Source organism: Rutidosis leptorrhynchoides, chromosome 2 (assembly GCF_046630445.1).
Source record: "Rutidosis leptorrhynchoides isolate AG116_Rl617_1_P2 chromosome 2, CSIRO_AGI_Rlap_v1, whole genome shotgun sequence".
NCBI lineage: Eukaryota > Viridiplantae > Streptophyta > Magnoliopsida > Asterales > Asteraceae > Rutidosis > Rutidosis leptorrhynchoides.
Genome location: NC_092334.1, coordinates 688,469,963 through 688,496,795, shown reverse-complemented (window position 1 = coordinate 688,496,795; position 26,833 = coordinate 688,469,963).

Below are 26,833 nucleotides of genomic sequence, written 5' to 3'. Positions count from 1 at the left end.
GTTCCATGCAAACACCAAGAAACTCAAAGGGAATTTGAGTGATTCCTATTTATGGCATTGTCGCCTTGGTCACATAAACAAGAATCAGATGCATACACTTCAAAAGAATGGACTTTTGAGATCAAATGAACTAGACTCGTTTGATGTATGTGAATCTTGTTTACAAGGCAAAATGACTAAAGCACCTTTCAAAGGGACCTATGAAAGGGCTAAAGACTTATTGGGATTAATACATTCGGATGTATGTGGACCCTTTAAGCCCATGGCTAGGAATGGTGAAAGATACTTCATTACTTTCATTGATGACTTTAGTCGTTTCGGATATGTCTACTTATTAAGAGACAAGGACGAAACTTTTGAAGCATTCAAGGAATATCAAAACGAAGTACAAAATCAACTCAATAAAACAATCAAGGTACTTCGTACCGATAGAGGAGGTGAATACCTAAGCGATGCTTTCCAAGATCATCTTAAAAGTTATGGGATTATCTCGCAACTTACTCCTCCTGGAACACCCCAACTTAATGGATTTTCTGAAAGGAGGAACCGAACCCTAATGGATATGGTTCGATCTATGATGGCTAGAAGCTCGTTACCTCTATCATTTTGGGGTTATTGTCTATGCTCCGCGGCTCGTATTTTAAATATGGCCCCAACCAAGAAAGTGGAACGAAATCCTCATGCGATGTGGTTTGGAAAACCTCCATCTCTTTCATACTTAAAGGTATGGGGATGTGAAGCTTATCCTAAGCGTTACGTCCCTAATAAGTTGAATGCTGAATCCACGAAGTGTATCTTCATAGGATATCCCAAGAATGATATGGGATACTATTTCTATGATCCATCCGAGCAAAATGTATTTGTTGCTCGAAAGGCTGAATTCCTTGAAACTAAGTTCCTAATGGAAGGTAATAGTGAAAGGAAGATAGATCTTGAAGAGGTTCAAGATCAAGTAGATGATACACAATTGGTTGGCACTAGCACTCAACATGAAAATGTTGAGAATGATCAAATGGTTGATCAAAGTATACAAGATGTTCGCAGATCTGGTAGGATTAGTAATCCTCCTGAGAGATATGGGTTTCTCATGGATGGTTGCTATGTGGTTAATTTGGATGAACCAATAAACTACCAAGATGCTTTATCAAGGATTGATAAAGATAAATGGCAGGAACCCATGAACGCTGAGATGCAATCCATGTATGACAACCAAGTTTGGGAACTTGTTGCACAACCTACTGGCTCAAGGCTAGTTGATTGTAAATGGCTTTTCAAGATGAAAACTGACATACATGAAAACTTGGATACATATAAAGCTAGACTTGTAGCAAAAGGTTTCACTCAAACTCAAGGGGTTGACTATGATGAAACTTTTTTGCCTGTGGCAATGCTAAAGTCTATTAGGATATTACTTGCCATTGCTGCTCATTATGATTATGAAATATGGCAAATGGATGTTAAGACCGCTTTCCTAAATGGATATCTTGAGGAAGATGTCCATATGGTACAACCTGAAGGTTTTGTTGATCCGAAATATCCTAAAAGGGTATGCAAGTTAAAGAAGTCAATCTACAGATTGAAACAAGCATCTAGAATGTGGAACCATCATTTTAATGAGGAGGCCAAGAAATTTGGCTTCATTAAAAATGGTGATGAAGCTTGTGCATACAAGAAAGCTAGTGGGAGCACTATCATGCTCCTTGTATTATATGTGGATGATATATTATTATTTAGGAATGATATTCCGGCAATGCAAGGTGTTAAAACTTTGTTAAGTAAATGCTTCTCCATTAAGGATCTTGGAGAAGCACAATACGTTTTGGGGATTGGGATCTACAGGGATAGATCCAAGAAACTGATAGGTTTGAATCAAAGTGCATACATTGAAAAGATCTTGAAAAGGTTCAAGATGGAGAACTCTAAGAAAGGTTTGGTCCCTATTCAAAGAGGAACGCTTCTCAGTTCATCTCAGTGCCCTACCACGAAAGATGAACAAGAGAGAATGAAGAAAGTCCCGTACGCATCTGCTATTGGGTCAATCATGTATGCAATGATATGCACTAGACTGGATGTGTCATTCGCTCTTAGCTTGACAAGTAGATACAAGAATAACCCAGGAAATAGTCATTGGATTGCGGTTAAAAGTATATTGAAATACCTTAGGAGGACTAAGGATATGTTTCTTATATACGGGTCTGGTGAGGAGGAACTCGCGGTAAAAGGTTACGTGGATGCGAGTTTCCAAACTGACCGAGATGATTCTCAATCACAGTCCGGTTATGTCTTCATGTTAAATGGAGGTGCGGTCTCTTGGAAGATTTCAAAACAGGATGTTGTTGCATATCCACTACATAGTCGGAGTACATTACCACCTCATTGGTAGCTCAGGAAGCTGCATGGATGAAGAAATTCATCAACGACTTAGGAGTAGTCCCTTCTATTCAGGACCCTCTTAAGATATTTTGTGACAACGAGGGTGCGATTGCTCAAATCAAAGAACCTCGTGCTCACCAAAAGACCCATCACATTGAGCGGAGATTCAACTACATAAGGGATGAAGTTGAAAAGGGAAATATATGTATTCGCAAAGTTCACACAGATCTTAATATAGCGGATCCACTCACGAAGTTCTTACATGGTGCAAAACATTAAGGGCATGTTAGTGCATTAGGGCTTCGATATTCTAGTGATTGGTTGTGATCTGTTTTATGTATTGTAACAGAACGAAGTGGTTCAAACTCATTAATATAATTATGGTGTTAATTTATTAATCTTGAGTCAGGTTCCTATTTTTCATATTTTATCCATGAATAAGTAATTATTCTTAATTCCGTAGTCGATCACATTTGTGGGAGCAAGTGTGAGGTTTAGACTATTATGAACTTGGATTAGTATACATTCGCGGGATGAATGTGGTGCAAGGTTGCAACCAAGGTTCATAGATATTTGTGGGATACAAATATTGGAAGACCCGCCCTCAAGATTTACTAAATGGAGCCTTTGTGGTTGATCACATGTAATCTTGAGTAAAGGCGAATATCATTGTATCCTCTGACCTGAGATACATATTGGGTTCGGATATTTACCAAGTATTGTGCCTTGATTCTTTCCTTCGCTATTCTGAAATATGGTAGTTCATAAAGAAGAGCTCAGGTATAATGCAAGGTATATATTTAGGACGTATGTAATCAAGATGGAATTTGTCCCTCTTATTCGTTGAGAGTCAGATGTCTAAGGCCTGATAAAGTTAAATCTAGAAGAGAGTGATCACTCTGTGTCTCTTGGATTTAACATGACATCTAGGACGAAAGGATATAATGAAAAGATTCACCTATTCATATTCGAGATGGGAACTCGAAAGGGATGATGTTATTGAATGGCACATAGTCATAACATATTGGGGTGATGGACGGTCGTTAGGTGGTATCCATCACTTGCATTAATTTCTTATGTTTCTCGTGCAAGTGGGAGACTGGAGGTTTTTCGTATGCCCGAGAGACATATTTAATTAATGTGGCTAATATGTTATGATCCAAGTCGGGTCATACCCAATAACAAGCTTACCGACACCTTAAACATATTTAAGCTTAACGATTGGATCGTTAAATAAACACGCGACACTTGGATTTTAGAAAATCGGTTTTCTAAAATATTATCACTTGAGATAAATTATTTGGATAATTTAAATGATAAAGATTTAATTATTTATAGGTTTTAAATAATTAAGTTTTGTAATATTTTATAAAATAGTTTATAAAATGAAAATAACATTAACAAATTACATGGATTTATTAATAACAAGTTTTATAAAAAAATTGAATTTTTTTTAGTCCCCATGAAGGGTGGACGGTTTTAAGGGACACAAGGCACACACCCATGCTTAACTTTGTTATTTTTAAGACTACACAACTCCTAAGGTACATGCCTACTAGTTAACCAATGCTTTGACTCAAGTGAGACATGCAATACACATACAAATAGCTAGAAAAATTCTGCCCTCTCCCTATGCTGCTGGCCGAACTGTTTTAAGGAAAAAGGAGAGGGTTTTGTTTGCTAATCTTGCTCATTTAAGTGTCTAAAATCCTAACAAAACAAAGGTGGTGTTGGTGCACAAAAGGCTTCTGGGTATAACACTCTTGAGGCTTCAAGTTAGAGGCTATTGTTCATCATCTTCATCATCATCTTGCAACTTGGAAAACAACCCTCAACTAGCTTGAAGAGGTATAAATCTTCTCTTCTTGTTCTTATATGTAAGCATATATTCAAGACTTGATATTAACATGGAATTTAACTAAATGGCTAAACATATAAACATGAACTTAACATTTGCTTCCGCTTGATTTAACTTTAGACAAAATTGGTTTTGTAATTATGTTAACTATAAGAACATGTTGTTATGAACTTGTTAAATTCCATCACCTTACACTAAACGATTGTGAACTTAATGGTTCATTTTCCTGAAACTCAAGTGACCCATCCTTTTATGCCATAACATAGACTCTTGTTCAGAAGCTATGGACATAAAAGCCTGATGCCCTGTAGCTGCATTCACATTAGCCTTTGACATATCCAGAATGTACAAGTCTTGACATCTTGGTGCCGTCATAAGAATCATATCTTCTGGAACTTTATAATCTTTTCTCATGATGTAACACTGCTGTTTGTCAAATAAAACTTTGTGCCTCTTATCACACACTTGAGAGATAGACAGCAGGTTATTGGACATTTCCTTTACATAACTCACTTTGTCAAAATTGACCGAGGAATTTGATATCATCCCTTGAGTAGTTATAAACCCTCCTTGATCACCCGCTAAAAAAACATGTCCACCCTTAATAGATTTAATATCATTCAGCAAAGACATGTTTCCTGTTATGTGCCTGGACGCCCCACTATCAACAATCCAAGTGTTTATTGTTTGGACTGTAGGCGACCTACACAAACAATTTGAAAAATGATTAGTTTGAGGGGGATACCCATTCCTTTTCGGCAATGGGTTTCCCATTTACATTAACAACCATTTCATTTTCCCTGAAAGTGGTACCTGAACCACAAGCCCCATCAGAACCCTCCTTTGTTACCCATACTTGGCTTTTATGTAAGGGTTTCTTAAAATAAACATTATCTTGCTTAACCCTTTTACTATTTTCAGTCTTGGACGGATTCTTATACATCACATGTTGACTAGACCCTTGAGAGTTAGGTCTAGACAACATTTGATGCTTAGGAGGAGAAGCTGATCGAAACTTTTGAAAACTTTTAGGGGGACTCAGCTCAATTCTCCTTCTAAGAGCTATGAATCATTTTGAACAAAGAATAGCCCTATGACCTCCCAACCCGCAATGCAAACATGAACACACAGTTTCTACATTATCATCCCTTGAATAGGAATTGAAGCTAGGTCTACGAGCGGGTGGAGATCTATTTCTTAAATATCTGGGTGGAGACCTCCTGTTCACAGGGGATCTCTCAGGATTTCTCTCAGGAGTCCGTTTCGATGGAGGAACATACTTTGATTGTGAATTACAAGCTGGTTTCAAGAAGTCCTCCTCCTCAAAATTAGGACCTTTAACAAATTTAATTGGCGATCAGTTCCTAATCCTTATCGGTCTCTGATTTGCAGGGGTTTTCAAAATTTTAACAGTTTTAGGGTTAGGTTTTTCTACTTTTTCAGTCTTATCTACTCCTACATTAGGAGCCTCTGATGTACCTATCCCTTTACGTTTATCTTGTTCGGTCGGTTGAATGGGAACATAATCTTCACCGAACTGTTTCTCAGGAGGTGAGAAACTATAATCATGCTCAAATGGAGGAGGACACTGTTTATAATCACCACTAGTTTCTTTTCCTCCTACATTTTGACAATACTCTAGCACAAAAGCAGATCTCTTGTAGATATAAGCCTTATCTTTTTCAGTTTCATAACTAATCCTAAAGGATTCTTTATCTCTATTAAGCTCATCTATTTCATTAATCTACCTCATTATGGTTTGAGTATTTAACAACACATTTGACTTCAAATCGGTCACCTGATCGTCTAATGTCTTAATTATTTCCCTAAACTCTTTTTCTCTATTCTTAAAGTACAAATTGTCCTCATATTGCTTCTTAAGAACCTGATTACCCTTTTTAAGGATATCGATTTCCTATTCTAAAGCAACACAATTATTACAGTTTAAGCAAATATCAGACAATCTTTTAACCTGATCCTCTAGAGTTACACATCTATTGCATGTCTTAACAGACTCTCTAAGTTCATTAAGCTGCTTATCTAAGCTAACACAATTAGTACAAACAGAATCAGTCTCAAGTGTTACCTTACCTTTATTTGACGAGTCAGCCATAAATGCATATAGGCGTGGAGCTTTCTCATTAGCTTGACCAGACTCTGATTCAGATTCTGACTCCGACTCCGAACTCGAGCTATTCGAACCAAAATCCGACGAACCCTTTTTCTCAAACTTAAACCTTTCTGTGACATTTCCACTTGTAATGCTACCAAAACTCTGACCAAATTGATTACAAAACTTCCCTGATTCATCGTCCGAGCTGGAAGAGTCACTGACAGTCCATACATCACCATCATTATACTTTGCCCATTTAAACTTTTCAAGAACTCTCTTATTCACATAACCTCTACGCAAATAGTTAGCCCAGTACCATGCCCTGTCCAATCGTTCTTCCATTTTACATCCTAGGCATTTGCATTGTTTATCTCTTCCAACACAACCCATCTTTTCCCTTTCTGACTTTTCTTTTGCTGCCTCTTCCTCAGACATTTGAATCCTCACAACATTTGCATGACGATCGAAAGCATCAGTTACATCGATAGACCAGTCATAGGACTCATCATCATAGGTAACTGCTAAAGCCTTTGATGACTCATCCATAATAAGAACATTGACAGTATTTTTCGATTCACGATTCTGATTATGAAATGGATTATGGAATCCTGGTTGCCTCGGCTTAGTGCAGTTTCGCTTGAAATGACCCAACTCGTGACAATTGTGACACCTTACTTTGTTCATGTCAAAGCCAACTTTGTATTCTTGCTCACACCCAAGTTTTTCTCCCCAGTCTTTTTAATGTATCTCTTTGCCCTACGAATTACACTTCCCATAGCCCAGAGAATATCCATTTTCTCCATCTCGTTCTCATCTATCTGATCGTAGTCTTCCTATTCCAGATGACTGTTACTGATTCGTCCATGTAATAGATCATTGTAAGAATTCACCACCATAGAGACCAATGCCATATCCTCCTCCACTCCTTTAATCATACGTAAGCGAATATTCTCTGTTCTCAAAACCTCGGTACTTGCCTCCTTGTTTGAAGTTGTCTGATAAAGAACACTTTGAGGTGCTGGAGTGACATAACTTGACGTTATTTTCTCTGTATTTGAAGTAAAAGCTGTTTGTGGTTGGGCGTGTTTCTTCTCGGCTGAACCAATTTCTGGTGCTTTATACTTCACAGGATGCTGAACAGTCTCTAACCTCTTCAATCGCTCTTAAAACTCGAGCTCCTTTGCCTGTAGCTTAGTAACAAAAGCACTCAATGAATTATCCATGATAGCAAAGGATTTCTCAATCTCAACAATCATTAGATCCCACTTAATCGGTAGTCCCTCACAAAAGCACTGTACTAGCTTCTTGGTAGGAAAAACGATATCAACACGTTTAAGTTCGGTCAACAAGTGACGATGAAATGACCCGTTAAAGTACACTTGACGACCATCGTTATCTTGGTCCCATAGCTTGATCATAACTCTATATGAATTTGATAAATAACCTTGCATTCTTTATTTAAAAATGATTTCCTATAAAGGAAACCTACCAAAGTATGTAAGTTTAGAAAAACCATACATTATTACTTAACCAAAAGTTGACCAAAACAAAGTCAACAACATCCACTATTAAATGTATCAAAATAGAATGCAAGTTAATGTTTAATAAAAGCTACCATCATAAATATGCAGACTCTCTAAGTATAACGGAAGCAATCAATCATGAACCTGAGAATAAAACATGCGAGTAACTGTCAACAAAAATGTTGAGTGAATTATAGGTTTAATATTGCAAGCAATATTTAATTTAAACCATAAAAATTTATCTTTGAAAACATAAAATCTCCTTTTTGGACCACAAAATTATATGCTAGAAAACATATAAAAACATTATTCCATTTTCTGTGAGCCACCTAGTAACCACTTAACCATTTATTTACCCTTGCCAAACACAATAAATAATATACACCGAACAAGTGTATCTTCAACTAAATACGAAGTACTAAACATTCCGATTATAAATTGCTAGCGCGACTAGCTCGAAATGGGGTTGTCAAACCCGATAAATCTATCCATAGGATTCGCGTTCACCAGTAGAAACCAGTGATTACAATTACCAGATTAGGGAATATTTTTGTTCGACTCACAATGAATAATTTAAACCAACTTCCACTTGTGTCCAATACGTAAAAATATAATGCATGTATTCTCATCCAAAAAGATTTAAAATAGAAAAATGGGACTATAACTCACCTTAAAGCAAATGAAGTAACCACACAAAAATGCGAACAACAATAAAGTAAAGTGATCAGGAATGATCACAACGCCGACCTATAAATAAAGCAGATCGATATAAATAACTAACTTTTGTCAAGTCTTAGAATGATAGCTATTGTACATGTTGCAAGCAGACATAGAACAACACTCAACATGCATCGGTTTGATCGGAACAGCGTACGGACACACACTTTCTATTTTTAGAAAGTTTCTATTTTTAGCAGGTTTCCATTTTTGGAAAGTTTCTATTTTAGGAAAGTTTCTGTTTTAGGAAAGTTACTATTTTAGGAAAGTTTCTATTTTTGGAAAGTTTCTATTTTTAGAAAGTTTCTAAATTTAGAAAGTTTCCATATTTAGAAAGTTGCTATTTTTGGAAAGTATATAAGTTAGGAAAGTTTCCTTAATTAGAAAGTCAACAAAAGTCAACTGAAAGTCAAAGTCAACCGAAAGTCTACTTAAAAGTCAACCTTGGTCAAACATAGTCAACATTAATTTTAAAAGTATAAGTTATATTAATAATATAGGTTATAACGTTAATTAAAGTCATATATGTATAATTATGTCATAACATAAGTTTTAATTAAATTAAATGAATTATCAAAGTTAACATAAGTTTAAATGATATAATTAATATAACATAAGTTTAATTAATTAATTAAATATTAATCATAATATAAGTATTATTAATTAATAATAGATTTTAAATCATAACATAAGTATTATTAATTAATAATGAATTATTAATCATATCATATGTTTCTAATTATAATTATTAAATCATAAGTATTTAATAATTAAATTATAATTAAATAATAACTAAGCCTTATAATAATTAAATGATTAATTAATCCTTATTATAAGTCTTATTATAAATTATTATAATAATCTCATAACATAAGTTTAATACTTACCATAAGTATTTTTCATTGATAATAAAAGTATTATTAATCATAAGTTTAATTAAATGTTTGATTAAATCATAAGTAATTAATAAATGATATAATAAATATATATATCATAATTCTTAAATTAAGTTAATTACTTTTTATATCATAAGTAATTATCAATAATGAAATTCATTATTTATACCATAAGTCATAATAAATAACCATATGTTTTGATTAAAAGTTCATCGGGTCATAACTTGAGCCCCGGGAATTAGTTTTCGGCGAGTCTTATATATATCTTTGCCTAACCAACCCACCCGACACATTAGTGTGCTCAATAACATCCCAAGAACAACAAACAAGTCGTGATGATCAGCCATTAAACAACTTGTAGCTTTAATCCGTTCAAAAACATGTTTTAGTCATACCGGGTGATTCATGGCTCGGATTTCGATGACCCGAACATGAAAGTTTATCTCATCATCAATCCTAACATACTAGTATACCTAAAGACTCCAAAAATGATCCCAAAGTCGGACCATACCTGATTCAATTCGTTTTCACATTTTAATCTCAACAAAACACCATTTTAAGCATAACTAGAGCTCCGGGAATCGAAATGACATAAATCCGGAGTCTAAAATTAATGTCTTGATGAGAGGAAATCATATAAACACTTTAATTTCACTTTTATATCAGTTATATATACAGAAAACAACAATCAAACCGCTATCCCAAAATAATCAAACCGAAAACATATATAATCGAGCATTTCTACGCATACAAATAACAATATAATAACATATAAGCATCATACTACCATTATAACATGTAAAAATAGAAAAATTAAAGAAAAATTTAAAAGCTAGGGTTAGGGTTTATACCCTAATCAAAAATTGAAGGATATGAACGTGTAGAGATCGAAGAGAGGAATCCGTTTATATGAACTATCAAATGATCCAAGCAATATTTTAATTGATGATGATGATTGTTGGTGTGTAGGTGACGGCCACCAAAAAATGAAAAGAGGAAGGAAGGAAGTTTTGAGAGAGTTTAGGTTTAGAAATAAAATGGGATGAAATAAAATGGATTTTGAAAAATGAAAAGTGAAAATGGGGTAAGGGAGGGTTTTGGTTGAATTTTTGAGAGGTGTGGGCCCCTCATGGCCCACTTTGGCCAAATGGAAGAATACTTGTGGCCCGATCGCCCGAACGAAGCCCGAAACGCGATAACACCGCTACGCGATTAAATATTCGGAGAGATAACATATAGCGATAAATAAAATATATAAACACTATATATAATCATATGACATCAAAATATCATATTTAAAATTATTAGGACTTAAAAATCCCAAAATCTCGACAGTTGGTTTGAAAACCGAAAAGATTCGCCGGATAGAAATTCGCGACACGTAGAAACGTATAACTTAAAATATGAATACAAATATTCATTTAGCACATAATAATTAATATATTATTACTAAAATAATAATATAGGTCATAACAATGACGTGGCACGAATAACAGTTAACGATCGTTAAATAATTAACGGTAAAAGATAACGGAAAAAGTAGGGTCGTTACAGTACCTTCCCGTTACGAAAATTTTGTCCCGAAATTTAAGCATGAAAGGACCCGATCATATACATTATAAACGATTCACAATAGTTGATTACATCGCGAGATATTTGACCTCTATATGATACGTTTTACAAACATTGCATTCGTTTTTAAAAGACAAACTTTCTTTACATCTAAAATTGACGGCATGCATACCATTTCATATTACATCCAACTATAATTGACTTAATATTAATCTTGATGAACTCAACGACTCGAATGCAACGTCTTTCAAAGTATGTCATGAATGACTCCAAGTAATATCCTTAAAATGAGCTAATGCACAGCGGAAGATTTCTTTAATACCTGAGAATAAACATGCTTTAAAGTGTCAACCAAAAGGTTGGTGAGTTCATTAGTTTATCATAATCAATCATTTTCGTAATAGTAATAGACCACAAGATTTCTGTTTATAAATATATGTACACTCGCAAGTGTATAAAAGTATTCTATAAGTTGTAGGCACTCGGTAACAAGCCTTAACGTTCATGTTTTACCCTCTGAAGTACACCAGATCAGGTGTGTTTAAAATAACCTCGAAGTACTAAAGCATCCCATAGTCAGGATGGGGTTTGTCAGGCCCAATAGATCTATCTTTATGATTCGCGCCTACCGTACATAGACAAGTAGTTTAATGTTACCAAGCTAAGGGTATATTTCTGGTTTAAACCCACGTAGAATTAGTTTTAGTACTTGTGCCTATTTCGTAAAACATTTATAAAAACAGCGCATGTATTCTCAGTCCCAAAAATATATATAAAAGGGAGCAAATGAAACTCACAATACTGTATTTCGTAGCAATTATGTATATGACGGAACTGAACAAGTGCAGGGTTTGTCTCGGATTCACGAACCTATATTAAGTATATATATTTATATGTTGGTCAATATCTGTCTAACAATTTAGGTCAAGTCGTAGTGTATCGCAATCCTAATGCTCGAGACCGACATGTAAAAGTCAACAAAAGTCAATTTGACCCAAAATGACTTCCAAAATCTATACATGTTTATTATATAACTTATATATAGTCGTTTTATATATTTAAATATATTTATCAGATCTTATTATACTAAATAATACAAGTCATTTATTAATAAATAAAAATTTATATTTAAATTCATATATGATAAAAAATATACTTTTATATATCTCAAGTAATAAACTTTATAAAATTCACTTGATATCATAAAAATATAGTGGTATGTATTATTAATGTAATTATATTACGTGTGTTAAAAATATCTCTGTACGCATATTTATTTGATTAAATAATATTGATAATAATAATAATGATACAAATAATAAAATGATAGTTTCAATAAAAATATTAATTTTTAGTAATAAAGATAATTTTAGTAATAACATCAACTGATAACAATTATAATAATAGTTTTAATAATAATATTAAAATTAATAATAATTCAGTTGGCCATATCTTTTAATCCGTTCATCGAACCCACACGATTTCTAAATGAAAAGTTATTAATTTTTCTTTAGCTTTTTAATGACATGCATATCATATACCTTATCTCAGTAGCATATGTATCAAATTCGTGATTTATCATAAACTATTTAACGACGAAACTAAGCATACAAACATGCATAATCATATATACTCGAGCACTAGTCAGGGATACACTATGAATATAAAAAAAATAAGATATGAATGCTCACGTATCAATATTGTGATTCAATATTGCAGGAAAGTACGTAGACGCAACGAAAATGATAAACGTTAGGTTGACCTCACGAGCAATACCCTCGAACAATACCCATAACCTCCATAGCTATAACCCATAATTTCCTTAGCTCTATCCCGTTTGAAAACTTATTTTGAAATCGTCTGAATATAACTTCGTCGTAGTATTTTATGTATACTAATAATATCTTGAAATAATACTAAGTAAATATATATATGTAATTCGATTGAGAGAGTTTAGAGAAATATATTTTCAAGTTTCTATGAAATAATGAAACCTATTGAATTCTATTTATAATAGATTTTTGAATTATTAAAGTGAATTATTAAAGTATGAATTATTAAAGTGAATTATTAAAGTATGAATTATTAAAGTGAATTATTAAAGTATGAATTATTAAAGTGAATTATTAAAGTATGAATTATTAAAGTGAATTATTAAAGTATGAATTATTAAAGTATGAATTATTAAAGTGAATTATTAAAGTTAAAGTAAAGTAAAAGTAAAGTAAAAGTAAGTAAAGGTAAAGTTAAAGTATAGTAAAAGTATAAAACTATGTACGTATAATACGCGAATAAATATATTTAATATTAATTTAAATCGTTATATCATAAAACATTTTAGAAAAGTAGAATTATATATATTCATAATAGGTTTCAAGTTTTTAAATTACAGTCTGTTGGTGAAGCATGAGATAAAGTCCAAAGGTTTAATAAGCGTATGAAATCATCTTAATGAAAAATGTCGAGTTACTTAACTTGTCGATATCCAACATCTAAGTTATTTACACTCCACATTCTTACTTATAGATCACTTTACCATTTTCCGAATATTGTCAAAAAGAATAGATTTCTTAAATCACAGTGGACCTCATAACATTGGCCCATAATCATATCATCATGTATCTGATAATTCAATCGATTGATATTATCTCTTAATTCTATCGATAAATATATCGAAACAAATACGTTCATGTAAAGTATCATATATATCAAATACTTTGTTAATGTTTTCAGTTATTATATATTATATATACATATCTATATACACATAATTGTTAGTGAATCGTCAAACACGGTCAAAAGGTAATTGATTACATGAATGTAGTTCCAAACTTTTTGAGATTCAACATTACAAATTCTGCTTATCGTGTCGGAAACATATAAAGGTTAGGTTTAAATTTGGTCGGAAATTTCCGGGTCGTCACAGTACCTACCCGTTAAAGAAATTTCGTCCCGAAATTTGATCGAGGTCGTCATGGCTAACTTTAAAAATGTTTTCATGACGAATATGAGTTGATAAATAGAGTTTTATCATCATTGAGTAATATAGATAAAACAATTTGATTACGCGAATAGTATAAGTGAAGCTATCGCAAGAGAGTGAAATGAGTAAACGTATATTCGTTTTAACCGATGACGTAGTTATGATTGATTTCCGGAATTCATGGAATTTAAGGAAAACCTTTGCTATAAGATTTGGTTCTTCGGCGATTAAGGAAATCATGATCTTATTTGATTAAATGCGATAATCTGTCTCGATTTCTCTGTCTGATATTTTACTATAAATCCACCCCCTTCGTTTCTTTATTTCCACAGCTCACACCTTCTAGTCTTTCTCCCCAATTCATACTTTAAAGCATTCATTAATATGCTTCATCCAGTATTGATTCTTGATATACTCTTAACTTTCATATCTGTCATTCTTGTTTTTCATCTACCACCGGAGGAAGTTATTTTCTTCTACCATTACCTTGGGGTTATTGTGTTTTTCATTCTCCCGTATCTTTATATTGCTATACGCATTGATATACAAGGTTTATAATTTCGGGGTTGTTATCGGGCTTTATATTCTCCATTATATTTCGGAGCTTCATGCTTTCGTTTTCTCTTCCCGACCTTAAGTCAAGCGGATAATGGTCCATAATTTGTAGATATGAATTTTTGGATGAACATAGTTAATGTTCCAAGAAGAAAATCGTAATGGCACGATCTTGACTTGGCAAATTACCAGAATATCCGAAAATATAGAGCTATCAAGATGATATGTTCTTAATATGTTTGGAAATTAGGTAGAATGTAAGAGTCGTGTAAATAGTACATGATGACGATATGTTCTGTGAATCATCACGTTCCATTAGAAACTCAGTATGACTTACTGTAATATAATCACATTGATCAAGTGTCATTATATTATACTAACTCATGTTTCAGTTCCCAACACTACTTCAAAAACATTCCTATTTTAAATTCGATTTTTTTTTCTTCAGAATTTAGAAACTAACACAGTTTCTTTTTATGTTGTAATGCAGATATTGCGAATAGATAGAAGATTTCGGATAAGAATAGTTGTGAAAATATCTTCAGGAATATCGAAAATATTTATAATAAAAGATACGATGATATCTTAGAATTCTTAATATAGATGGATGATGAAGAAGATTTGTCTGTGAAGGTTTAGAATAAGAAGAAAGGTGTTTGCTAACAATTTCAGTAGACACTGAATCATTTAGATCATTTGAAGGTAGGTTTAGTCTTTGTGATTTGTCCACAGCCTCCTTCATGGTCTGCTCAATCTGTTTTCCAGTTTCAAACCTTCTCTTTTTCTCAGCTTTACCACCATACTATTCTTTATCATCAAACTTTTGACTGTTAAAGTCGTTTACAGTTTTTGCTGCTTCATTAGCATTTTTCCAATTTCGGAGAACTAGTTCATAGTTTGGGATGTTTTTCAGAAAATTCACATTCGAAGTATGTAAGTCTAGGAGATAGACGTTATATGTATACATATAACTTTTGACGTAAAATTGTAGCGAAATTCAAAATACTGATTGCTAATTCCCAGTAGTTGGTGTGACAATTATTGTTACAGGATGTAGGTAAGTACATGATGGGGTTTTAATGAATAAGTATAGTGGCTTTTCGGAGAGGCTTAAGTCGAAGGTTAATGAAGTTGTTGATAAGTTTACTGCTAATGTGGCGAGATATGAAAGGTTCCCCGGTAACAATGATGAAGGGGTAATTGTTATAATAAGGTGTATTCGTATAAACAAATGAAGGTGATTTGTTGAAGCTATGACAAAATTGTCTATTTTGGAAAGAGATTGAAAAATTATATTTGGTAATAAATATCAAAGGATCTGACACGGGTACGTGTTAAACTATAACTTTGGTTTCGAGAGCTTTTCAGGTGCATGACAGTGGGTAATGTGTGGTTGGATCATCATCTCGCATGTCTTTAAGAATTTCGAAGTGTTTGAACACATATTGTAATTGTTAATATACATATGATGTTCTAAGATTTTGAATGTTACAAATATTTTTGTGAGTTTCATGAATAGAAATGAGGTTCTAGGACAGTTTTGAAGTTAAAGTATAGTTTTGAAAGACGTAGAAATCTAAGAGTGATGATTTCGGTTATATCTTGAATCGAATTCTGAGATTTCAAAATCAGAATATGTAATTAGATTTTGAATGAGTATGGTTGTTTTTATTTCTATAAAAGAATGTATATTGTTGTGAAAGTAGGGAGTATAATGGATGATTTGCTGAATCAGATTCGAAGAATGTAACATATTAATTGTGAATTTATGTATCTCTCGGGTATTACCTACCCGTTAAAAAAAAATTCACAATTAATATTTTGTACAAAAGAATTTTATTACAGTCTTTATGGTAATATATATGTGTATATTTCTTCAGATGTAATATAGATTTAATGAGTTAATATTAAATTAAACTCATTTGATTTATGGTTAAGGCTAGGATAGATAATTTCTAAACTTTAGAAATTACATAATCGTCGTAGAATGTTTCCCCAATGAAGTTATGAATCAATAATTCATCGTTGTGGTATTCCTTGGTATCTACATGGCGTATGACGTCGATGCTCGTGGGACAGATTGTGAAGTTGAGGTTTGCGAAGCAGTTGTTGTTGGTGGTGGTAATGGTACTGTTGATGTTGTTGATGGTGGTACTGGTTATGCTGATGGTGTTTGTAACCTTTGCACCATATTCTCCAAAGCCACTACCCGAGCACGAAGCTCGTTGACTTCTTCTATTACACCGGGGTGATTGTCGGTTCGGACGAGCGGATAGATAAGATCTAGAATTTGGTGTAGTATATAATCATGACGAGATACTCTGGAAATGAGAGAGAAAATGGTGTTTCGGACAGGTTCGCCGGTAAATGCTTCAGGTTCATTGCCAAGAGGGCAATGTGGTGGATGAAAGGGATCACCTTCTTCTTGTCTCCAATGGTTCAGTAGATTATGAACTCATCCCCAATTCATCCAAAATAGATGATGGCTAATTGGTTTATCCATTTCGGTCACGCTGCTTTCGGAGCTCATGTGAAAATCCATATCGGCATAGCTGTCGGAATCCGAGGAACTCGAACTGGTTTAGGGATCCATCTTGTATGATCAGGGAAAGAATTTTTTTGATATTAAATAGATTGTAGAATTTAGATTTGGTATTCTTCAATACATAATTTACATATGTATATATAATACCAAAATCCCATAAATTACGGAGGAATCTTTGAAAGATGTCAATAAAAGTTCACAGTAACAGATATGCTAAGATAAAAATTCGTCTATACATTATTATGCAATAAATGTAGGAAAACGCGTCTAGACTTAAGAATGATAAGCAGGTAATTTCCTAAGGATGGTAAGTAGATGATTTCCGACTAAAATTGATAAGCAAAACTTTTGACATGCAGACACGGTCGAAGTCCAGACTCACTAATGCATCTTAACAACTATCAGTTAGACACACTAATGCAAGACCTGGTTCGCTAAGACCACCGCTCTGATACCAACTGAAAGGACCCGATCATATACATTATAAACGATTCACAATAGTTGATTACATCGCGAGATATTTGACCTCTATATGATACGTTTTACAAATATTGCATTCGTTTTTAAAAGACAAACTTTCTTTACATCTAAAATTGACGGCATGCATACCATTTCATATTACATCCAACTATAATTGACTTAATATTAATCTTGATGAACTCAACGACTCGAATGCAACGTCTTTCAAAGTATGTCATGAATGACTCCAAGTAATATCCTTAAAATGAGCTAATGCACAGCGGAAGATTTCTTTAATACCTGAGAATAAACATGCTTTAAAGTGTCAACCAAAAGGTTGGTGAGTTCATTAGTTTATCATAATCAATCATTTTCGTAATAGTAATAGACCACAAGATTTCTGTTTATAAATATATGTACACTCGCAAGTGTATAAAAGTATTCTATAAGTTGTAGGCACTCGGTAACAAGCCTTAACGTTCATGTTTTACCCTCTGAAGTACACCAGATCAGGTGTGTTTAAAATAACCTCGAAGTACTAAAGCATCCCATAGTCAGGATGGGGTTTGTCAGGCCCAATAGATCTATCTTTAGGATTCGCGCCTACCGTACATAGACAAGTAGTTTAATGTTACCAAGCTAAGGGTATATTTCTGGTTTAAACCCACGTAGAATTAGTTTTAGTACTTGTGCCTATTTCGTAAAACATTTATAAAAACAGCGCATGTATTCTCAGTCCCAAAAATATATATAAAAGGGAGCAAATGAAACTCACAATACTGTATTTCGTAGCAATTATGTATATGACGGAACTGAACAAGTGCAGGGTTTGTCTCGGATTCACGAACCTATATTAAGTATATATATTTATATGTTGCTCAATATCTGTCTAACAATTTAGGTCAAGTCGTAGTGTATCGCAATCCTAATGCTCGAGACCGACATGTAAAAGTCAACAAAAGTCAATTTGACCCAAAATGACTTCCAAAATCTATACATGTTTATTATATAACTTATATATAGTCGTTTTATATATTTAAATATATTTATTAGATCTTATTATACTAAATAATACAAGTCATTTATTAATAAATAAAAATTTATATTTAAATTCATATATGATAAAAAATATACTTTTATATATCTCAAGTAATAAACTTTATAAAATTCACTTGATATCATAAAAATATAGTGGTATGTATTATTAATGTAATTATATTACGTGTGTTAAAAATATCTTTGTACGCATATTTATTTGATTAAATAATATTGATAATAATAATAATAATGATACAAATAATAAAATGATAGTTTCAATAAAAATATTAATTTTTAGTAATAAAGATAATTTTAGTAATAACATCAACTGATAACAATTATAATAATAGTTTTAATAATAATATTAAAATTAATAATAATTCAGTTGGCCATATCTTTTAATCCGTTCATGGAACCCACACGATTTCTAAATGAAAAGTTATTAATTTTTCTTTAGCTTTTTAATGACATGCATATCATATACCTTATCTCAGTAGCATATGTATCAAATTCGTGATTTATCATAAACTACTTAACGACGAAACTAAGCATACAAACATGCATAATCATATATACTCGAGCACTAGTCAGGGATACACTATGAATATAAAAAAAATAAGATATGAATGCTCACGTATCAATATTGTGATTCAATATTGCAGGAAAGTACGTAGACGCAACGAAAATGATAAACGTTAGGTTGACCTCACGAGCAATACCCTCGAACAATACCCATAAACTCCATAGCTATAACCCATAATTTCCTTAGCTCTATCCCGTTTGAAAACTTATTTTGAAATCGTCTGAATATAACTCCGTCGTAGTATTTTATGTATACTAATAATATCTTGAAATAATACTAAGTAAATATATATATGTAATTCGATTGAGAGAGTTTAGAGAAATACATTTTCAAGTTTCTATGAAATAATGAAACCTATTGAATTCTATTTATAATAGATTTTTGAATTATTAAAGTGAATTATTAAAGTATGAATTATTAAAGTGAATTATTAAAGTATGAATTATTAAAGTGAATTATTAAAGTATGAATTATTAAAGTGAATTTTTAAAGTATGAATTATTAAAGTATGAATTATTAAAGTGAATTATTAAAGTTAAAGTAAAGTAAAAGTAAAGTAAAAGTAAGTAAAGGTAAAGTTAAAGTATAGTAAAAGTATAAAACTATGTACGTATAATACGCGAATAAATATATTTAATATTAATTTAAATCGTTATATCATAAAACATTTTAGAAAAGTAGAATTATATATATTCATAATAGGTTTCAAGTTTTTAAATTACAGTCTGTTGGTGAAGCATGGGATAAAGTCCAAAGGTTTAATAAACGTATGAAATCATCTTAATGAAAAATGTCGAGTTACTTAACTTGTCGATATCCAACATCTAAGTTATTTACACTCCACATTCTTACTTATAGATCACTTTACCATTTTCCGAATATTGTCAAAAAGAATAGATTTCTTAAATCACAGTGGACCTCATAACATTGGCCCATAATCATATCATCATGTATCTGATAATTCAATCATTTGATATTGTCTCTTAATTCTATCGATAAATATATCGAAACAAATACGTTCATGTAAAGTATCATATATATCAAATACTTTGTTAATGTTTTCAGTTATTATATATTATATATACATATCTATATACACATAATTGTTAGTGAATCGTCAAACACGGTCAAAAGGTAATTGATTACATGAATGTAGTTCCAAACTTTTTGAGATTCAACATTACAAATTCTGCTTATCGTGTCGGAAACATATAAAGGTTAGGTTTAAATTTGGTCGGAAATTTCCTGGTCGTCACAAAGCAGGTGCAGGGGTTGACTCAGCATCTGGGAACAAATGCGGGTACTTCTGCTTCATCTGATCTTCTTGCTCCCAAGTGAACTCAGTACCGTGATATCGCATATTTCATACGCGTTTTCCTTAGCGATATCGGGTACATTTTGGTCCTTTTGGATACGATTTGGTGATATTTTGATAAGAGTTGTGAAAGTTCGAGTTCTAAGACCAAGGAGATGAATTTTGAAGATATTTGATGGTTTTTAGTGATTTTATATGAAAGCAAGTGAAAGGGATTGGTTTGATTCGAGTTTGGTTCGAAAACAGGTGATTTTAGTGAGTTTTCAGCTCAGATTCAGCAAAAAGAGGTCTAGAGCGCCGCTCCAAAAGGTGGCTCGCCGCTCCAATGGGCATAAAAATTAGTTCGACAGTTTTCAGGAATCCAGAAGTCAGATCACAGCTATATGGAGCGCCACGCAGGGTATCGGCGCGCCGCGCGGGTGCCTGGCGAACCGCGCCACTTTGAGCCCGGTTCAGTTTTTGTTTCCTATTTAAAGCCCGAAAAATACCCTAACTTGACACTTTCGCATCCAGACGATTTCCAGCAGCTTTTTGACGAACTTAGGTGATTTTTGGGGTTTCTCAAGGTCATTCTAACACATCAATCATTCCGGAAATAAGTCTCGATCCGTCTATCAATCAAGAACACAATATTTATTAGGTTTAATTCTTATCATCATTATGAATACCTTTAATTGTTTATTTGTGATTTTTGTTCTAGCCATGATTGGCTAAGCTTTTAATGTTTGTCTAGATTGAATATTTGCATGTGTTTGGACGATACTTTAATCTTTTATTGATTAATGCATGATAATTATGAGTTTTGATTAAGAACCATTCTTGTGGGTGTTGATTATTGTTACTAGGTTGATTAGTGAATCTTGTTTGAACAAAGGGAACCCTGTTTCAATTTAGTGATCTAATTTCCAATTGATTTGTCTTAACCGATTGGGTGCTTACTGGACCAAGGGGGTAAACCGGGTAACATTAATTGAACAAAATAGGGGTGAATTGTGTGGAGCGAACGCGTAACCAATTGAATCTTAATCTTATAATTAGCTAATTACTAAGTCACAAACGAAAGAGGTCTTTGGTGAAAGGGAACCCTAAGCCAATAAATCCTAGTTTGACGTGTTTGCTAAAAGAGAACTCTGGGTAAACTGACTCTGTAATTGCGTGCATTGATAAATAGAACTAGTGCGTAATAACAAATCATCCAACACTGCAAATAGGAGATCTAGGCGAACATTCTTTTATCTATTGAATTCAAATATCTTTACTTTTTGTTGAGTCAGCATTTATTTTTATAAACTTAAAAATACAAAAATATCGTCTTTTACTTTTAATTAATCTTTGATTTGGCTAATCGTTAAATAGCCACAAAACAAACTATCTCGTACTTTCGATTTTCATAGATTAACTTAGTTTACTTTATTAGTTGCAATCTCAATTCTCACGTTAAAACTGTCCTTGGAACGATTTTGGAATTACCAATTTTATACTATTACACGATCGGGTACACTGCCCGTTAGTGTGTAGTAATCCTTTAACCGGCATTTTTCCAATATAAATTATAGACACGATAATACACATCAAGTTTTTGGCGCCGCTGCCGGGGACAGTTGTGTCGAAAATTAAGATTGTTATCTAATTGTTCTTAGTTTAGTTTAGTTATAGTTTATTATTTCTTTTCGTTATTCTCAGTTGAATCAGTGCGTTTAATCAGTTGTTAGTTGTGATTTCGCAGATAACAGGTAGTGCATGCCACATACGCGTTCTTCTAATTCTCCGATTTTTCAACCATTTGCAGAACCCGAAAGAGAGTTATTCAGAGCTTTAAGTCAAGAGCATAAGTCTACAGTGGATTCATCTTTTTCTTCAAGTGCTAATATAATTAATTTGGGAAGTAGTTCTGAGACTGTGGTGCCCGATACACCACCTGAAATCAGAGAAGAAGAAGAAGAATCTTACATTTCATTAGATCTTTTCGAGACTGAAGATATGGCTGACCAAGAACAACCACCTCGTCCTCAGACTATGGCAGAAAAGTTGAAGGCCACACGAGGGGGCCAAGGCAATTCGATTACTCAACCGAACATCACTCAGCCTTTTCAAATTACAGGGCCGATCCTGAGTTTGATTTCTTCTGACTGCCAATTTCATGGCAAGGATAGTGAGGATTCTAACGAGCATCTTCATGTTTTCAATGATATTTGCAATTTGTTTAAGTTGCATGAGGTTGCCGATACGTCGATCAAGACAAGGCTTTTTCCTTGGACTCTTAAGGGAGAAGCAAAGAGATGGTTAGATAAGCAACCAGAGGGTACGATTACCTCTTGGGAGATTTTGATGGATAAGCTTTTATCGAAGTTTTTCCCTGCGTCTCGAGCTGCTAGACTTCAAGCAGAAATTTCTCAATTCAGACAAAAGAGCAGCGAGACACTATTTGATGCTTGGGACCATTATTCTAATATGCTACGCTCATTTCCGAAACACGGGTTGAATGATTTATAGAAGTTCCAGATTTTCTACAAGGGTTGTGATATCCCAACTCGTCAGACTATTGATCAAGCAGCAGGTGGTACGTTAATGGATAAGACCGAAGAAGAGGCGCTAGAGATAATTGAAAAGCAAGCTGCTTATTCTCACGAATGGCATCAAGATCATGAGTCATTCCATTCAGCTTCAGTTAAGAGAACCGAAACCCATGGTGCATATGACGATTTTGGGTCTATAAGTGCTAAGTTCGACTCCTTTGGTCGGAATTTGGAGAAGATAAATAAGGATATTCATGGTATGAAGGTTGGTTGTGAGTATTATGGGGGATTATATCTGGCAAAAGATTGTGATGCAGGTTTGGCTATGAATCAGAAGGATGAGATCGCTTATATTAGTCAACAGAATAACAATCAGTTTCAGGGACGTGCGCAGTTTAATAGGAATTTCAACAATCCCTATAATCCTCAAGGTAATCAAGGTTCGAGGTTCCAGCCAGGTTCTAGTGGAGGATATCAACAGCAAGCTCCTGGGTATTTTCAGAAACCCCAAGCCGAAGAGAAAAAGTTTAACCTTGAAGCTATGATCGAGAAGCTTGTGATATCTCAAACTCAGCTTGTTACTACTGTTACTCAGAACAATGAGAAGAATGATCAAATGTTTCGAAATCAACAAGCAGCGATTCAGAATCTAGAGAAACAAATTGGTCAGCTTGCTAGCCAGAATAATGTGAGGAAACCGGGGGAGTTACCGAGTAAGACCGATAACAACCCGAAGAATGGGCACGTTAATGCTATCACTACCCTAGTGGTTTAGCATATGATTCACCAAGTAAGCCCAATGAGTATGATTTACGAGTGCCGTTGGTTAAGGATAGTGAGCCGGTTGTTGTTAGTGAACCGGAGGGGGATAAGGAGCCGGAACAGGTGATTGAGAAGGTTGTGAGGGTACCGGAAACTGTTGCTGCTAAACCGGTAGTTAAAGAGTATCAACCACCGCTCCCATTCCCGAGGAAGCAGAGACTGGAGAAGCTGGAGGCAGAAAAGTCCAAGTTCATGGACTTGATTAAAAAAGTTAACATTAATTTGCCTTTTATTGATGTGATTGCAGGTATTCCCAAGTATGCAAGGTTTCTTAAGGACTTGCTAACTAACAGGAAGAAGCTGGAGAACGTGTCTTCTGTCAGGTTGAATGCCGCATGCTCAGCGGTAGTTGCAAACAAGCTTCCCGAGAAGCTTGAGGATCCTGGGAGTTTTACCATTCCTTGTTTACAGGGTAATTTGGATTGTATGAGGGCGTTGGCAGATTTGGGGGCTAGCATAAATTTAATGCCCTACTCTATTTATTTGAAGCTAGACCCTGGGGAGTTAAAACCCACGCGTATGGCTATTCAGCTAGCAGACCGCTCTATTAAATTCCCTCGTGGAATTATCGAGAATATGCTAGTTAAGACCGGGTCGTTGGTTTTCCCGGTCGATTTCGTGGTGTTAGATATGGAAGTGAATGATAGGATTCCACTGATTTTGGGTCGGCCATTTTTAAATACTGCTAGGTGTATCATTGATGTATATGGCCAACAGTTGACCCTTTGGATAGATAATTTGCATGCAACTTTCTCAATCGACCATACTTTAAAATACCCTGCGTACACCGATGATGTATGCTATTTTTTTAACACTGTGAATGTCCACTCTGAGTTGTTGCAGGAATTCCCAGAGTTACAGGGTTCAGGAGAGTGTTCATTGGTTGAAATTGATGAAGAGTTGCAGGTTGAGGAGGTGGATATTTTAACCACCTTGATGGAAAACGGCTATGAGCCGACTGAGGAGGAGTTCAAAGAACTCGAGCGTGATGCGGATTACCAGAGCAAGTCTTCAATTGAAGAACCTCCCGAGTTAGAATTGAAGCCACTTCCAGATCATTTGGAATACGCTTATATTGCAGGAGGAGTCTAAGCTTCCGGTAATTATTTCTTCTTCTCTCACTACAGGTCAGAAAACTGAGCTTGTAACCATGCTGCAGGCCCATAAACCGGCCATTGCATGGAAAATTCACGACATTAAGGGTATTAGTCCCTCTTATTGCACCCACAAAATCCTAATGAAGGATAACTCCAAACCTGTGGTGCAACGTCAAAGGAGGTTGAACCCGCACATGCAAGATGTCGTGAAGAAAGAGATCATTAAGCTCCTCGATGCAGGTCTGATTTACCCAATCTCTGACAGTCCTTGGATTAGCCCGGTACACTGTATACCTAAGAAATGTGGTATGACTATTACCACCAATGATAAAAACGAGTTAATTTCCACTCAGACTGTCACGGGGTGGCGTGTTTGTATTGACTATCGAAAGTTGAATGACGCCACACGTAAAGACCACTTCCCGTTACCTTTCATGGATTAAATGCTAGAGAAGTTAGCGGGAAACAGCTTTTATTATTTTCTTGATGGTTTTTCGGGCTATTTCCAAATTCCTATCTCGCCCGAGGACCAGGAGAAAACTACTTTCACGTGCCCGTATGGCACATTTTCATACTGACGCATGCCCTTTGGCCTTTGCAATGCTCCGACCACTTTTCAAAGGTGCATGATGGCCATATTCCACGATATGATAGAGGATTGCATGGAGGTGTTCATGGATGACTTTTCGGTCTTCGGTGACACTTTTGATTCATGCCTTCTTAATTTAGAATGGATGTTGGAACGGTGTGAGAAGTCTAATCTTGTGCTCAATTGGGAAAAGTGCCATTTCATGGTACAAGGGGGCATAGTTCTCGGGCACAAGATTTCTAGGGACGGTATCGAGGTGGATCCCGCGAAGGTAACGGCTATTAAGAACCTTCCACCTCCCACCGATGTTAAGGGTGTTCGGAGTTTTCTCGGGCACGCCGGTTTTTACCGGTGATTTATTAAAGATTTTTCTAAAATTGCTAACCCGATGAACAAACTTCTCGAAAAGGACACACCGTGGAATTTCTCCGACGAGTGCCAAAAGGCATTCGATCTTCTTAAGGAGAAACTGATCAATGCACCAATCATAATTACTCCGAATTGGTCCCTTCCATTCGAGCTTATGTGCGATGCTTCCGATTTTGCTGTTGGCTCTGGTTTGGGTCAAAGGGTCGAGAAACATTTTCGACCCATCTACTATGCAAGCAAGACCTTGCAGGGAGCACAATTGAATTATACTACCACTGAAAAAGAGCTCCTTGCGGTGGTCTTTTGATTTGATAAGTTCCGGTCCTACTTAGTCTTATCTAAGACTATTGTTTTTACGGACCATTCTGCTCTGAAGTACCTATTTTCTAAACCGGATGCGAAACCTCGACTGCTTAGATGGATCTTGCTTTTGCAAGAATTTGACCTCGAGATCCGGGATAAGAAGGGTGCTGAAAATCTAGCGGCTGACCACTTGTCTAGACTCAAGAACCCAAATCTCGAAGTCCTTCACGAATCGGATATCCATGATGATTTTCCCGATGAATATCTAATGGCGATGGACAAGGTGGACGAACCATGGTACGTGGACATAGCCAATTATCTCGTTGGAGGATTCTTGGAAAAAGGGTGGTCGCATCAAAAGAGGAAGAAATTCTTCAGTGACCTTAAGTACTATTTCTGGGAGGCTCCCTATCTTTTTCGTTGTTGTCCCGATGGGGTTATCCGCCGGTGCGTTTCCGGTGAGGAGTGTATGCGTATTTTGACCGAGTGCCATAGTGGGCCTACCGGTGGGCATTTTAGACCCCAAATCACGGGGCGTAAAGTCTATGATGCCGGCTTCTTTTGGCCGACAATTTTCAAGGATGCCCACAGGATTTGCAAGTCGTGC